This window comes from Sturnus vulgaris, chromosome 1 (assembly GCF_052056855.1).
Source record: "Sturnus vulgaris isolate bStuVul1 chromosome 1, bStuVul1.hap1, whole genome shotgun sequence".
NCBI classification, from domain to species: Eukaryota; Metazoa; Chordata; class Aves; order Passeriformes; family Sturnidae; genus Sturnus; species Sturnus vulgaris.
Window position 1 is genome coordinate 48,546,909 of NC_142243.1, and position 14,451 is coordinate 48,561,359.

The 14,451-nt window shown below is 40.6% G+C and overlaps 1 protein-coding gene and 1 long non-coding RNA gene across 17 annotated transcripts in view; both read right to left on the reverse strand.

The window, feature by feature from the left end:
- Positions 1–14,451, reverse strand: part of ELMO1 (engulfment and cell motility 1) — a 321,603-nt gene that overhangs the window by 79,598 nt on the left and 227,554 nt on the right. Inside the window, exon 1 of one of the 16 annotated variants that reach the window (XM_014886869.2) lies at positions 14,094–14,424. The exons of the other annotated variants lie outside the window; for them this stretch is intronic. The gene's annotated coding sequence lies outside the window, so the exon portion shown is untranslated. Of the gene's footprint in view, positions 1–14,093; positions 14,425–14,451 lie in introns of those variants that run through there. 16 annotated transcript variants of the gene reach the window in all.
- Positions 1,831–11,744, reverse strand: LOC148225192 (uncharacterized). The gene is made up of 2 exons (XR_015804254.1): positions 2,738–11,744; positions 1,831–2,188 (listed from the first exon to the last, which is right to left on the reverse strand). It is a non-coding gene; the product is annotated as an uncharacterized LOC148225192 (long non-coding RNA).

The following is a 14,451-nucleotide window of genomic DNA, read 5'->3' on the forward strand; positions in this document are numbered from 1 at the left end:
GGATCCACATGGCTTAGAGGGCATTGGGAAATGTTGTGTCCTGAAGCATGCAGCAGGACAGATAGAAGTTTAATGACGTCCTCTGCTCCAATGTCTATTATTCCAGGAATGAGACCAAGATGACCCAAGTGATCCTTTTCAATTCAGTCTTCATTAGTCCTCATGAGTCCAATTTAAAAGAAGAAAAGGAAAAAAGCTGATTTCAGCCCTCAGCATACTTGTGTGATTAGGGTAATGAGGAAGAGACCATTTTACAAAGCAGTTCATGGATTCTTTCTCTCTTTCAGATTTCAGAATGCAGCTGGTTTCAAACTCTCACCTGGTGAAGAGGGGACTTCTCACCGTAAGCAGTCTGCTTAATCTGGGGACTTCTCAATCAGATGAAGTAGTGACATGATTATAGGCCTTGGTCAAGTGTTGCAATGCAAGATGATTTACACTAATCAGCATTCTCTAGAATCAGTGCAAAACAAATCCAACACACCTATAGACCTTGAAAGAAGTCTTAGCCACCACTCTTTCTTTTGTCTGAAAATACCATCTTGAGAAGATGTTAGCCAATTAATCAAACATTCACATGTAGCATACAACACATCCTGACCATCAGAAACATCACTGGCATCTGTTAAACACCATCTGTAAATTCCCTTTTGGTGTTAACACACAGGCTGGTTTTGATCATAAGGAAAACTTAACATTTCTCAAATTTCAGTGCAGTGGTGCTCTCTATACCTCTAGAGGTTTTCAAGTTGTCAGAAGCCATCTGCAATTACCCATGACAAAAAAACTCTGTCAGTCTCTGCTCTACTGAACACTGAAATGAAATGCTTATGCTAAGAGAGATGTGCAAGTATCCTGATTTGTGAAGGAATCAACTAACATATATGGGCTATTTTAAATCCAGCTTAAACAGCAATTTGTACATAATTTAGAGGTCTAAAGAAGAAAAAGAAGATGGGAGAGGTGGATTTGGCTGGCTCCACCTAGCTTTTGGGGCACTGTGGCATAGAAACCAGATGCTTTCTTGCTGTGATCTCATGATAGCAACTTCTCTTTCTCTCTCAAGTCTATTTTAATTTCTCAGCAAAGTACCAGCCTCCACTTGGCACACTGGCATATTAGAAAGAAGCATGTGGGAAAACAATAGAAGAGAGCTAGGAAAGAATGAAAAGAATGAAAGAAAAGAAAGAAAGGAAAAAGAGAAGAAAAGAGAGAGAGAAACAGAGAAAGAGAGAAAAAGAGAAAAAGAGAAAAAGAGAGGAGAGAAAGGGAGAGAAAGAAAGAAAGAAAGAAAGAAAGAAAGAAAGAAAGAAAGAAAGAAAGAAAGAAAGAAAGAAAGAAAGAAAGAAAGAAAGAAAGAAAGAAAGAAAGAAAGAAAGAAAGAAAGAAAGAAAGAAAGAAAATTACTGTAGTCAAAATTCTCAGAATAAAGAGGTGACTTTGTACCAGATTTCAGTCTCTCACACTGGATTAAAAAGACAGGATTTGGACCCCAAACTGTGGACACTGATGTATTTAAAATGTTAAAGATAAATAATCTGTTTTGAGACCTTTTAAAAACATAATACATAGGAACTAGAACAGGCATTTAAGTCTGCCTACCCTGTATCAAATTCCAGATGACCACATGGTTTAATGCCTCGCATTCACCTACAGAAATAAAGGCTCTGCCTTATGGGCCAAATGTGAGCCACAGCTATGACTTCAAAAAGGAATCCAAACTGTTCCTCACATCATATACCATGCCCATCCCAGTTCTATCAGAACATGAGCCTTTTTGCTCACAAGCAGGATCAGGGTTGTTATAAATGAGAAACAAAAGTCTCCATATTCAGCAAAATTTAGATTGCTTTATTTGATATAGACAGAAAGCACCGCTGGGGACATTAACATCCCCTCATTAGCAGAGTTTTCTGCAGTCTCTGCATCAGCATGGATGGGCTGAGAGAGACCAGACACTGGAACCTCCTTTATTCTGCACAGGAGAGCATATAAGCCTGGGGAATGGAGAGGGTGTTTTTAATTAATCCAACATAAATAAAACTGCCGGAAAACATAGTGAGGAATAGAGACTCAGCCTTCTGTAGGTCAAACCCAAAGGCTACATTCGTACCCTGGGACAATTTCATTATCCTCAGCTGAGCTGCACAAGCGATTAATTTAATCCTCAGAAAAGGGTCAAGATAAACTGGGAGAGGAACAGAACAATCCATTAATAAGAGCTGTAAGAATACATGTTCATACAGTTTAGTTCAAATTCCTCCTTACAGCTGCTGTTTTTAGTGCAAGCAGGTACATATAGTAACATCACCATTTCTATTCTGCTCCATCTGCTGTTGCTAGAGCCCTTTCTTCTATTATATATTCTCAAACGGCTTTTAATTTAAATCATTTATATTCTCAAAACCCTAAGATCTGATGAAGTACTGAGGCTTCTTCACTTGTTGTTGGGGGTTGTTTTTCTTCCCTTTCCTCTCTATGGAATTTTCCCCATTGAAATGCTAAGAAAGTCCTGATGGCTAGGCCCCAGCGCTGATGGCTAGTGACAGGGGGAAGGGGGAGAAGGGGGGAAAGGGACGGGGGAAACTCGCGAATCAGCAGCAAGCAAAGAGGGGGGGGTAGGGCACTGGCTCGCCCCGTTTGCTCATGGAGTCGGAGGAGGACGACCGCCGCCGCTACCCCACACCCTTGCCATCCCAATGCCGGGAGCCATATTTTCTGCTGTTGGACCCCTCACCGCTGTCTCCTCACTTCAGTCTGCTATCTCCAAGCACCCTGCTGAGCACCGGGATCGACACCGTCAGCAAAGGTCTCTCCTCTATCCTCTTCCCATCTGGCACACCGCCGCCATTCCCCCCCGGTGCTCCTGCAGCTGCGCGGGCCCTGCCCCTGCCCGCCATTGGTAACTGCAGCGCAGGGGAGGGCCCTGCGGCCGAGAAGGACTGGAGCCGGGTTACTGTTCTGCTGCTTGTTAATTTCATCGTTGTCGTGTTGTTTGTCTTGTTAGATATACGAGTAAAGAACTGTTCCTACCCCCATATCTTTGCCTGAGAGCCCCTTAATTTCGAAATTATACTAAATCAGAGGGAGGGATTTATTAGCTCCATTTCGAGGGAAGGCCCTGCTCTTCTCTAGCACATACCTGTCTTTTCAAACCCGGACACTTGTCTACTTGAAATTTTTTCTTTTGCTTCCTTTTAACTAATTATTAAAATATATCTGTAAGCCAGAGAACTTTTTTCTTTTTTTTTTTTTTTTTTTTTTTTTAATAAAGCGAATTGTTTCAGTTGTGGGCTGCAAGCAGTGTTCGTATTCCAGAAGGAGAACATTGTCAGATTCTAAATGTACCTTAGGTGTAAAATTGTGCAGTAGCTCATAATTGTACGGACTGCCACTACCAAGCTAGAAAAATAAAAAAAGAGTGGAGAGACACAAAGCATTAACAGCAGAAACATCCTAGGACTCAGCATTTTTTAAGTTCAGGGACATATTTTTTGGTAGCTATTTATATTAAATTTAAATTAGTGTTTCCACTCTGGATACGGCATGAATATTCTCTCCTCCCTTCACAACACACACTGCCAGCTTGAACATATCTTGGCTTACTGTTCTGCTTTTCCCCACTGTTCACTCTTCTTTGCCCTCAAAGGCTGCAAGGACCTGCACCCTGCTTTCCTCCCTTGGATTTTGCTGAGTATTCCTGGCCGTAATTCTGCTCTGGTAAAACTCAGAGCAACTTAACTTCACTTTTCCAGAGTTTTAGAGACAAGTCCCTTTACTAGCTTTCCTGGTTATAAGCAAGTATAGTAAAGATTTCCAGAAGAGGTATATCAAATTAGCCTGTATGGAAAGGAAATCTGCCAGCTAGTGTCACATATATCTGCAGCTGATTCCTGTGTTATGCTTGGAGTGTAGCTTCTAAGTTATCAATTTGGCCAAAAAAGAATTTATTGTGCCTCTCCAGTTACAAGTTGAAACAAATCTGAGTGTTTCCTGATGTCAATGGAAAGCGACTAGATAGCATCTATAAATGTCTTCAGCCTGACTCCTGATACTTGCACTATTGAAAACAGGACCACTGGCTTTATAGCATCATCCTGTTACTTTTGCTTCTAAAGTCCTTTATCTTAGGACTGAGTATCTAAAATAAACTAGAAAGGAATGTAAGGTGCTATGATTTAATATTTTAAGAGACACCTAATTCTGAAGGCTCATTAGCAGCTTCTGGTTGAGGAAGAGGTTGCAGAGCGACATGCCTGAGGATTGGCTCCCCTTCTTGTTCTTCTAATAGCAATCTAGAACATTTAGAGTAGGATATCTGCACTGGAGATGTTGTAGCCAGATGATGCTGATATTTGCATGAAATTTTGGTGGTTGCCATGAGATGTCCTCTCCTATTTACCCTGTGGCAAGACAGGCCATATTAAAGCAAAGCACTGAGGGAGACCATGGACTGCCAGAGCAGTGAGCAAAACTGAACAGCCTGTACAGGAAAGTTCTTTTTCATGATGCTAACTGAAGCTTTGCCAGAGGCGAGATTTCTAAGCAGGGATGATTTTCATCATCACTGAAGTAAGGCCACCCTCAAAAGACCCAAATGAAAGAATGAGATCTAAGCACTACACTGAAACCAACTAATAGAGCAGCCTAATTCTTTTAAAAGAAAATTCAACAAAATCTAACCACCTGCTAGGGTAAGCCAGTTTCTATTGAAAGACCAGTAACTCCAGTGTGGCTCTTGATGAGATGAACACAACTGACTGCAGGGGGTTGGATTGTCATCTTTAGAAATTGGTGGTTAAAGATCCTGAAATATCACAGGATTAAGAGCAGAGCAGGCAGAATCTCAAGTGATGAAATGCTGCTGTCAAACATAGTTTAATATTCCTTTCTATCAAAACCAAAAATATGCATAAAATAGTGGAAATCTGCTTTTCTCTTTTCTCTTTCTTCTTTTCTTTTCTTTTTTTTTTTCTTTTATTTTCTTCTCTATGGTATTTTCAGAATTCCTTAAGACTGATAACAGCAGGAAAATAACTTGATTAGCAGCTAATATCTTTATGTAGTTTTACACCCTTGTTTCACTTAAATATTTGTCAGTATGGCATATGTATTGAACTACTTTTTTGGTGATACCTTTTAAATCTGCCTAGAATCACATGAAAAATTAAAATTAACCTGGAAATACAGAGATCTGCATCTTCTGCAGAAATTTATATTTCCAGTGAAGATCCTATGAGTTGTATTAGTAAAAGGTCTTCTAGAACTACAGAGCAAACTAAAAGGTGATGTATTCCCAGATTATTTGTAACATCTATATACACAGAGACAACCATTTTTCTTTTTGCATCAGTAATGGCAAGCATCCTAGTTGTCTCCTCCTACTACATAATCTAGATTTCCCATTAATTTCTAATTGGATGTATACATACTAATACCATATTGAAAAAAACCCTCCTGTCTGCAAGACCAAGGGACACAGCTTTCCTAAGAAACCTCTTATACTTTCCAAAGTAGCTCAAATCATGCTTGGATAGCACTTGCATATTGGACCACTGAAGTCCATATAATTGGACTCCTGTGACTAATTCTGCTTAGCACAACAGAGAACTCCAAAATTTGTTATTAAGCAACCCGTTCTTAGACATAAATGTGCTTTGGTTAATTATGTCCTTTCTTTCTCATGTACACGGAGATTGAAGAAACAGAGAACACAGAACTGTAAATAAGACCTTTCTTTTTAAATATATACAGTAACTAAGCATTTCCCCTTCTGGCCATGATATCAAGACTTGTGCCAATACACTGCAGAGTTAAAATAAATGTAAAACATTAAAGCCAGAATTGAAGAGCTAAGCTTTCACAGCAGGGCTTGATTGTCAACCCATCATGATTTAAAAAACACACATCTACTTCTGCTGAGTCAATGTAGTTTTAAAAATAATGGATTCCTTTTTTAAAAAAAGGTTCTCCACATCTTCAAGGCTGTTGGGGTTAGCATGGACTATTTATAGGCATCAATGAAAAGGAGGCAGTCTTACTCTGCTCTCCTACTATTTCCCGCTGGTAAGAGTAGCTTGCAGGTTTTCTGCAAAATCTCTCTCATCCCTTGACAAAACTGGAATTACCAACAGGGGACAATTGCATGGCAGCAAGATAAATCAGTGGCATTACAGAATGACTTAGAAGGATAAAACAATTTGATTGACTGTGCTGCTGGACTGTAGCAGCCAACTTGGCTACAAGTATACGCTTTCTCTTCCTTTGTCCCTTGAGTGCTGAGAGCAAAGCAAACAACAAGCTGTTATTCGTGATGGAACAGTCTTTTTTGTATATCAGTAATCAAAATTGTTACTTCTTTTGTGACTGACTCGCACAGAGCTCTCTGACATCTTTAATTTTCTTTAGGAGGACATGCCTTTTGACTGACTTCATGGTGCAATTTGACCACTTCAGCCCAGGAGGAATTCAACCCCTTAGTTCTGGGGACCAGCCAAAAACTGATGCGAGTTCTAGCACTTGTTTCAACATGGCCAAGGCTTTGCTTTCTGGACAGGTGTTCTTTTAAAGCAGCTGCTGAGTTTGCACCCTGCCCATGATCATGTAAGCAATGGATAATGCTGAGGGGACCAGAATTGTAAATCAGGACCACTGCGCTCTGCACTGAAAGCAACCCACAACCTGCCATGTTCACTTTTTACACATGCTCTGTGGCAATGGCGACATGTAGATGTTCCAAATGGGCTGTGGCATCAGAGGTGCACAATACCCTTGCTAGGTTAAATGGTTTGCCAGCAGCAATGATGAAGAGGCAGTGATGAGAACATCAGATTGAGGGCATGATCTGAAAGGGTCTGGATTCAGGCCCAGGTGTCTGCAGTGGGTCATGACGAAATGTATGCATTTCTTCACAATCACAAGAACTACACACTGTGATAATCTGTTGCAAACTGCAATAACCTCTGGGATTTTGGTGCAATAAAACCTTTAAATCATAGTTCAGGCAAACTTCTGGAGCAATCAGCAGCTGAGCTCTGGAGCTGAAGTTGAAAGTCACAGAATTAGCTGTGGGGCTTTCCTACACTTTTCACATTACAAATCTGTCATTCATCTCTCCAACTGAAAAAAACCCCATTTTCATTCAATTACTAGTACTCAATAACAGTTAACAAAATTAGAAAGGTGTCTCTTATTCTTTGTTGAAACCTGGCAGAAAGTCCTTTAAAAACCAAAAAAATGTGACACAATGCAGCAATTCTTTATCTTCCAGGTCAATGATAAATGTTAATGGTCAGAACTGTGTGCCTGAAACAGTTGATATTTACTCCATCAAAGACATTCTTAGTCAGAAGTTTCTTGCTTATACCTTAAATATGTAATACAAATTCAGAGCCTTAAAATTCACCGGGCTAGAACCTTTAGCAAGGTGAATGAAAATTTTTATTGGGGTTGATGCAAAGTTCATTCTGGAGTAGATGTCCATGACTGTAGAATGATGGAAATCCTGCATGCAGAGATGAACTGATACATAATTTTATGCATGAAAAAGCAGAACTTATTGTAAGACACACTTGTGCCTTTTCAGTACCATTAGAAATTAGCATAAGTCCACTTGCCATTGAAAACTTATGACATTCTAAGCATAATGGCAAAACACTGTTTGAGATAGGGTGATAATTTGAATAGGGGATTTTAAAAGGTAAGTTGGGAAGTGAGAACAAAAGAATTTACTTGTGAAACTGCTGTGAATAGACTTTCCACTCTTCTATGAAATATTTAACTGGGTTATAGTAGCATTTAAAAGCAGAAAAATTCAAGACCAACTATTAACATATAAATATAACCCATTTCCCCACTGCAGTTACAAAACATCAGTGGTGTTCCTAACTCAAGCCTTTGTTTATTTACAACTCTATGCACCAAAGCAACTGGTCCTGTAAAAGTGAGAGGTTTCAGGGTCATTCTGTATCTCTTTGCAGCTGCAGCCATTCCCAAGCATGACCCTGAGAGCTTGAACAGGCAACAAAGAATCTCAGATAGGGAGGCTCCCCTTTCTGAAAGCTGAGAGGAGCTTCTGTTGGCCAAGTGGCTTAATTCCAGCCTCCAAAGGTCAGTATGGGGAGGGGGAGAGCAGACGGTCCCTTGGGAGGGCACAGTGGGGATCAGAAGAGAAGCCTGGTTGATCTACAGTCCTTCCCTTTCCTGTGGCTAGGACCACAGATACATTTTAATGCCTTGTGTTGAACGCAGAACTGTGAGGCAGTTTCCTTGCAGGACAAGGATCTTCCACACACAACACTTCCCAGCACCATGCTGAATTATTTGTTGTGGAGGTGATTACTCTGTGGTGCTGCCAAGAACTGGGACACACTTCCCTTGGAGGGCTTTAGCTCCAGCACGTTCTGGCACATCCCAACTGGCTGAAAGCCAAGAACTCCTCTAACACTGATTGTACTGAGGCAGGAGAGCAACTCAGCAAAACACACACCTTGACTCTACTGCACCTTTTGCTGATGATCCATCCATACGGAGGAAGGACAAGCTCTGCAAAGCCTTTCTGGTGCTTTCACATAGGACAGCAGGAAATAGGAGTAGACAGAGTTGCATTTCTCAATCTGAAGATACCTACTCTCCAATCCTTCAGGAAGTATCTACCAAAGATGGGATAATCTATGACAACTTACACCTTTGCCAGAAAATGGTGGAAACTGGGAAAGACACCACACCCTGATGAGGGGCTGCAAAGGTAGAATGAAATAACAGCATCTTTCGCAGTGACTTCTGTTAGGCGCCAGACAGAAATGCCAGTCTAAAGTTAGAACCTTATTAACTTTCATGGCAAAGCACTTGCAGAGCTGTATTTAGGATCTAGAAAATCTATTTTCATTTATGTTTACAAGTCTGTTTAATTAACTTGGTGAAACTAACAAATAAAGAAACATTTTATGGCTATCCTGAAAGTCTTTCCTTCACTTCCAAGATCTGTGGGTTCATGTCTTTCATAAATGTGAACTCATTCAAATCTTTTCACAATTTCCCCCACTTTTTTTTAATATATCCATTTCTTTCTCACAGGTGTCAGAACACAATGACATCTTTGATCTTACTGGAGGTAACCCTATGTGGGTAGATTCTTTTTCTTGAAGTGCAGACTGGGAGTGGATCCAGAGATCAAACCAGAAGGTTACCTATATTTGAAAACCACACTTAAAGAAAATCCCTTTGTGTGGCTTCTAATATGCCTCTGAATGTGAGTCTTGAAATACCTAGCTGTGAATGCTACTCTCTGTATCACGATGTCCCAAGTCTTAAGAAAACTGAAGTTCAAAGAGAAGGGAAGACTAAGAGAGTTGGGTTTGTAGCTATGGAACAAGTACTTTCTTTGCCATATCAAAAGCTCTGATAAAAGCAGTCCAGTGATTCAGGATAAGAGCATATTATTTGATGTATTAATTTGACAGTGAGTTAACATTAGCAAGAAGATCTCCTTTTTCACCCCATTACAAGATTGCTTTTATGCATTACAGAGGAGTTTAAAATGCCCAAGATAGAGCTAATTAAAGTCCTAGTTTAAATGAATGTCATGCATGTCCTCTGAGGTCTGATTTTCACGTGCTTTTTTGAAACCACTGAATTCCTAGGTAGCAAAACCTGCTAGAATTTTGTCAAGTCTACAAAAAACAGATCTGTGCTCTGCAGACTTTTGTACATGTGGAAGGTTTATTGCAACGTGTGGATTCTGCAAGTTACCAAAACCAAGGATGCATAACTGAATGAAAATCTTCATATTCAGAATGAATGTCATGACCCTTACTGTACTGAAACTTTAAGTTGGGTGAGGTATGTATGCAGATGATGATACACCAGGAAGTGTAAGTATGGAAGACAAAACACTTTCAAGTTACATGGCCTCTGATAAAGAACTTAAAATTTAATCTCTCTGACACAAAGTCATTGTTTCTTCCCTTCATTATGCTTCTCATATAGGCATGTGTCTAAAGGGGGCTGTAGTTGCTAATGATGGGGGAATGTAGGGTCTCTGACCATTTTCTTTACAGATGCTTCAAGAGAAGGAAGTACTAGCAATACAATCTCAAGAAAAAAAGAGTTAATAAAAACTTCTGCTTGTGGCCATCAGTGCTGCTATCCCCACTTTTCCTTTCTGAAGAAGCAGCAGGTGGAAGAGGGGTATGATTTCATTAAAGTATTCTAATTTTCTGGAAGATATCAAGTCAAAATGTAAAAAGAATGTACAAGGGGTTTTTTTTACATTATTGCATCTGAGAACAGTAAAAAGCAGTGGTTTGTAGTTGTGGGTTTCTGAAGAGACAAAATAAGTGAGATCCATAAAAGCAGCAAACTCGTATGGAGAAAGATGTGCTTCCAGGAGCCTGTGTTGGGCTGAACTCTAGCTTCAAATTATAATATCCATGAGGTAGTGGCACACGATTCCTCTTTACAAGAGTAGTCCTGAACTCTTGCCAAAAAAGCCCTCTATATGCCATTTAGTGCTTCAAGACAAGAAGAATAATGACAGGTCTGTAAAATCTGCTGGAATTGACAGTTCTTATTATTCTGAAAAGTTTTCGTGATGCACAGGAATTTTCAGATCAGCTCTGCACAATGTTGAATAAAATGGGTGTCAAGCAAATCAATGGGCTTTTCACAATTCACAAGTCTTTGTTTTACTGCTGTTCCATTTTTCTTCTGTGCTTGGTGTTGCTTTGTTGTGTGCATGTGTCATTGGAGATGTGAGTGTGTATGCACTGAACAGGGAGCAAGAGCTTTCCATGGCATGACGCTCTATGTAAGCCAAGACTTACCATGCAGAAACTTTTCCTAAAAAAGTGTTTTGGTTTTTTTTTTCCAGGAACAAAAATAAGGAACTGTTTATATTTGTGTGGTTAGTCTTATTTGGAGTTACAGCTGTCTTCAATTCTTTGGAAGTGAACATATCTATCCACTTTTTTTACACCTGTGTGTAAAAATTTGTACCTACTTACTTGAATAATGGGGTGAAAACCATATACAACTGAGGCAAAACTGAAGACTGTTGGCTCTACTAGAACATAAATAACCACCATGGTTTTGTAACTGAAGGAGGGTTAAGATCCAGGGAAATAATGAAATACTCAAATTTAATATCTCTCGATGCTTATAAAGCTCACATCAGAATTTTTTCTCTATGCTTCCACTATTGACTGACATGTGGGTATGAGGCTCTACAAGCAGTTAAAGATAACCCATTAAGCTTAAAGCCCATAGAAACAAAACAAACCTGTGGAATGTCTATTCCATTTAAGTTTTCAATTTACCATTATTGAGGCAAATTGAAAGAAAAAAATAACCTGCTGCCTTTGTGAAAATATCACTCTTCCAAGAAAAATATAAGCATAGGAGCTGTGCCAATTTGGTCTTGCACCAAGCATTTTAGAAGGCATATGAGCCCATCAAACAAAGTGTTTTCCAATGCAACCAATTAAAGCTACCACAAGATAACATTTTTTTTCAGCTTCTGCATGCTCCGAACTGCTGCCAGCATGCCACAGCTCTCACTGAAGCCTACTCACTCCTCTATTGCTGGAACTGTTATAGCCTGGGAATCTGAAATGCCTCTCCAATATAGATCATCCCCAAGAACTAACAACGAGCAACAATTCTCTGCACCATCAGGTCAAAAATCTAATGCAAGCATGGCTTTGATTCCAACATGAGTTTTTCTACCTCAGGCACCACTGTGGTTTGAAACCCTCAGTTAGACTGATCCAGTGCTTAGCAGTTATGGGCTGTCTCCCTCCCTCCCTCCCTAGCCCACTCCTTTTATCTGCTAATGCACAGGGGATAGACAAGCAAAAAAATCCCTTCAAACAAGGTTATGGGAGAAAGAAGAACTCTGTCACCTACAGTATTTGCCTAATACTGGTGACTAAACTTGAGAGGTTTATGCTGTTTGAACTATATCCCTGGAGTGCTAATAAGAATTAAAATATTATCTTAAGAGTTGCAGTGACCTTAAAGACAATGTTCTCCTATGCTTTCACATCAGAAAATAAAGCAGAAGGCAGTATGGAATTAAAAACCCTCAAAGGTGCAATTAAGCTTCATTTTGGTGCATCCCAAAGGTATTCAAAATTACCAGCCTGGAGCCAGGAACAACCCATGCCCAGGTGTGCAAGGGTCGAAGCTTTCTCACAGACTTTTATGGAACATCTTAGCCTAGATCAAAGCATCCACCTTCAAGATGGGGAGTGGGCACACCTCTTTGCCTAGACTGCCATACACAGTGTGATTTTCAGCTACACCAGTGCTAAGTAAAGACGAATGATACAAGATCCTGGGGAAGGTGACATAGCAGCAAAATACCTTCCCCATTAAAAAAACCCCAAAACATTCTTGGCACTCTCATTACTGCTGGACAAAAATAAGTATTGGAATAAGAGCTAACAGTTATCTTTTTTGCATACCTCAGAAGAATGAATCTTTTTCTAAGCCCAGTGCCATAGGATGCCTGGAGCCATCATTTCAATAAAAAAGTGACCCAAACACCTCTGGGAAGCACAGGGGAGAGTGACTTATATCTGTGTCTTCAGAAAAAGCAATAACTGAAGTTTAATAAGGGGTCCCTCCTGCATTTATGATATATTGGGTTAAACACTCAAAACTACACAGAGGAGCTTTTTGCACACCAACAAACACTCTCCCTGTATTGATGCACTATGATGTTCTATGTTCGGTATTTATTTAAAATTTATATTGATCCATCAGTTCTTCAAAACACTGACAGTTCTTTTTTTGGCATCAACTCTGAGGCAACACTGATTGCTTTAACTGGGGGGATAAACTCCACATGCACACCTTCCTGCCACAACTTGCAAAGCAAAAGCAAAGCTGATCAGTTAAACCATATATAAAAAAATTTACACCCTCAGCCTGATATTCCCGGGCAGAAATGTGACTTCTTAGCAGTTCCTAATGCTGGGAAATGAAGCTGTGTTCTAAAATGAACACAAGACAACAAAAATGGATGCCTAAAATGCAGCCAGCTTCATATGATGTTTGTACCTAATTTGGTTACAAAAAATACCTTGATACACTTGACCAGCTCAGGCAGAGGGTGAGAATACAAAAAGTTTTTTTCTAAATAATTTTCTTCCTATGTCTGCCATTTCTCCTATATATTTTCACAAACCAGATAAGATGACTACAGTCTCTGAGAGGGTTAAGCAGAGACAATCATGAGCTCCATGCAGCAAAGCTGCCTGTCATGATAAAACACGAACAGTACTGAGCCGAATTCATGGCTGGTGTAACTGAAGTAACTCCAGAGAGTTGTAGAGGGACAGATTTGCACGCACACTTCCCTTCCTTTTTTAAATACACTGTTTCTGCTTTACAGAATCAAGAGCAGAGTCTTAACAGGCAAAGCAATCAACTTCTAACACATGCCCCACAATGGTGAAAAAAGAAACTCTCCACAGTTTCCATGTACTCACAGGTTTCAGAAACAAATAGGAAAGCTTTTGAATTAAACATATTTTTAAAAGCCTTCGAAGAAGAAGAAAACAATTTGAAAAAAGAGAAGAGGTACATGAAGGATCGGAAAAGCAATTACTTTTTTGGGCTGAACACAGTGATGAATGATGAGCAACTCATGTTTTATTGGCTCAGGGTCTGAACTGGCGTTTGACAAACCACTGTAATAACATACCTGTTATTATTATACCAACACCACAAATACTGGCGACTTCCTGTGGGCTCCTAACACTTTTGTGCCTGCAATATTCTGCCCCATGAGGTTTGCTTTCCTTTTCAAGCATAGGGGTGATCTAAAATACCCCAAAGAACACAGCATCCTTCCGCAGACTAACCTTAATTAGGCTAAAAAAAACACCCAAGGTAATGCAAACAGATAACTAGTCTGTCCGATGCCTGAGACCATTTGGACGAACACATCTCGCTACACGCGAAACAAAACCGAGGAATCCTTCACGCTATTTACAGTTGTCACTAATTTGCTTTTGCCATTCCTCGACACCATTAACTGGTCCATGCTCAGGCTGAAATAGCAGGATAAAGTACACGGATCTACTTACAGAGATCTCGTAGCTCCATCGTTCTCGATGACAAATTCACCTCCCACACAGCAGCGAGCGAATGACTTAATGCAGCCTTTTGCGGGCGGCACCGTGCGCACGGGCAGCGGCAGATGCTCCGAGGAGAGGCTCTCGGCGGGGCCCCGAGCCCGGCGCAGCCATGGGGAGAGGCGCTGGCTGTCCCGCGGCCGCGTACCTTTGCCCGCCGCCCTGCCCGCGCCCCGGGCTGAGCGCCCAGCTCCGCTTGTGTGCCGGGCGCCCGGCGGGCTCCCATTGGCACGGGCGGCCGGCGGCAGCCAATGGCAGCCCACTCCCGCGGCAGGGAAACTCCTGCCCGCTTATTTAGCATCTCGGGAGA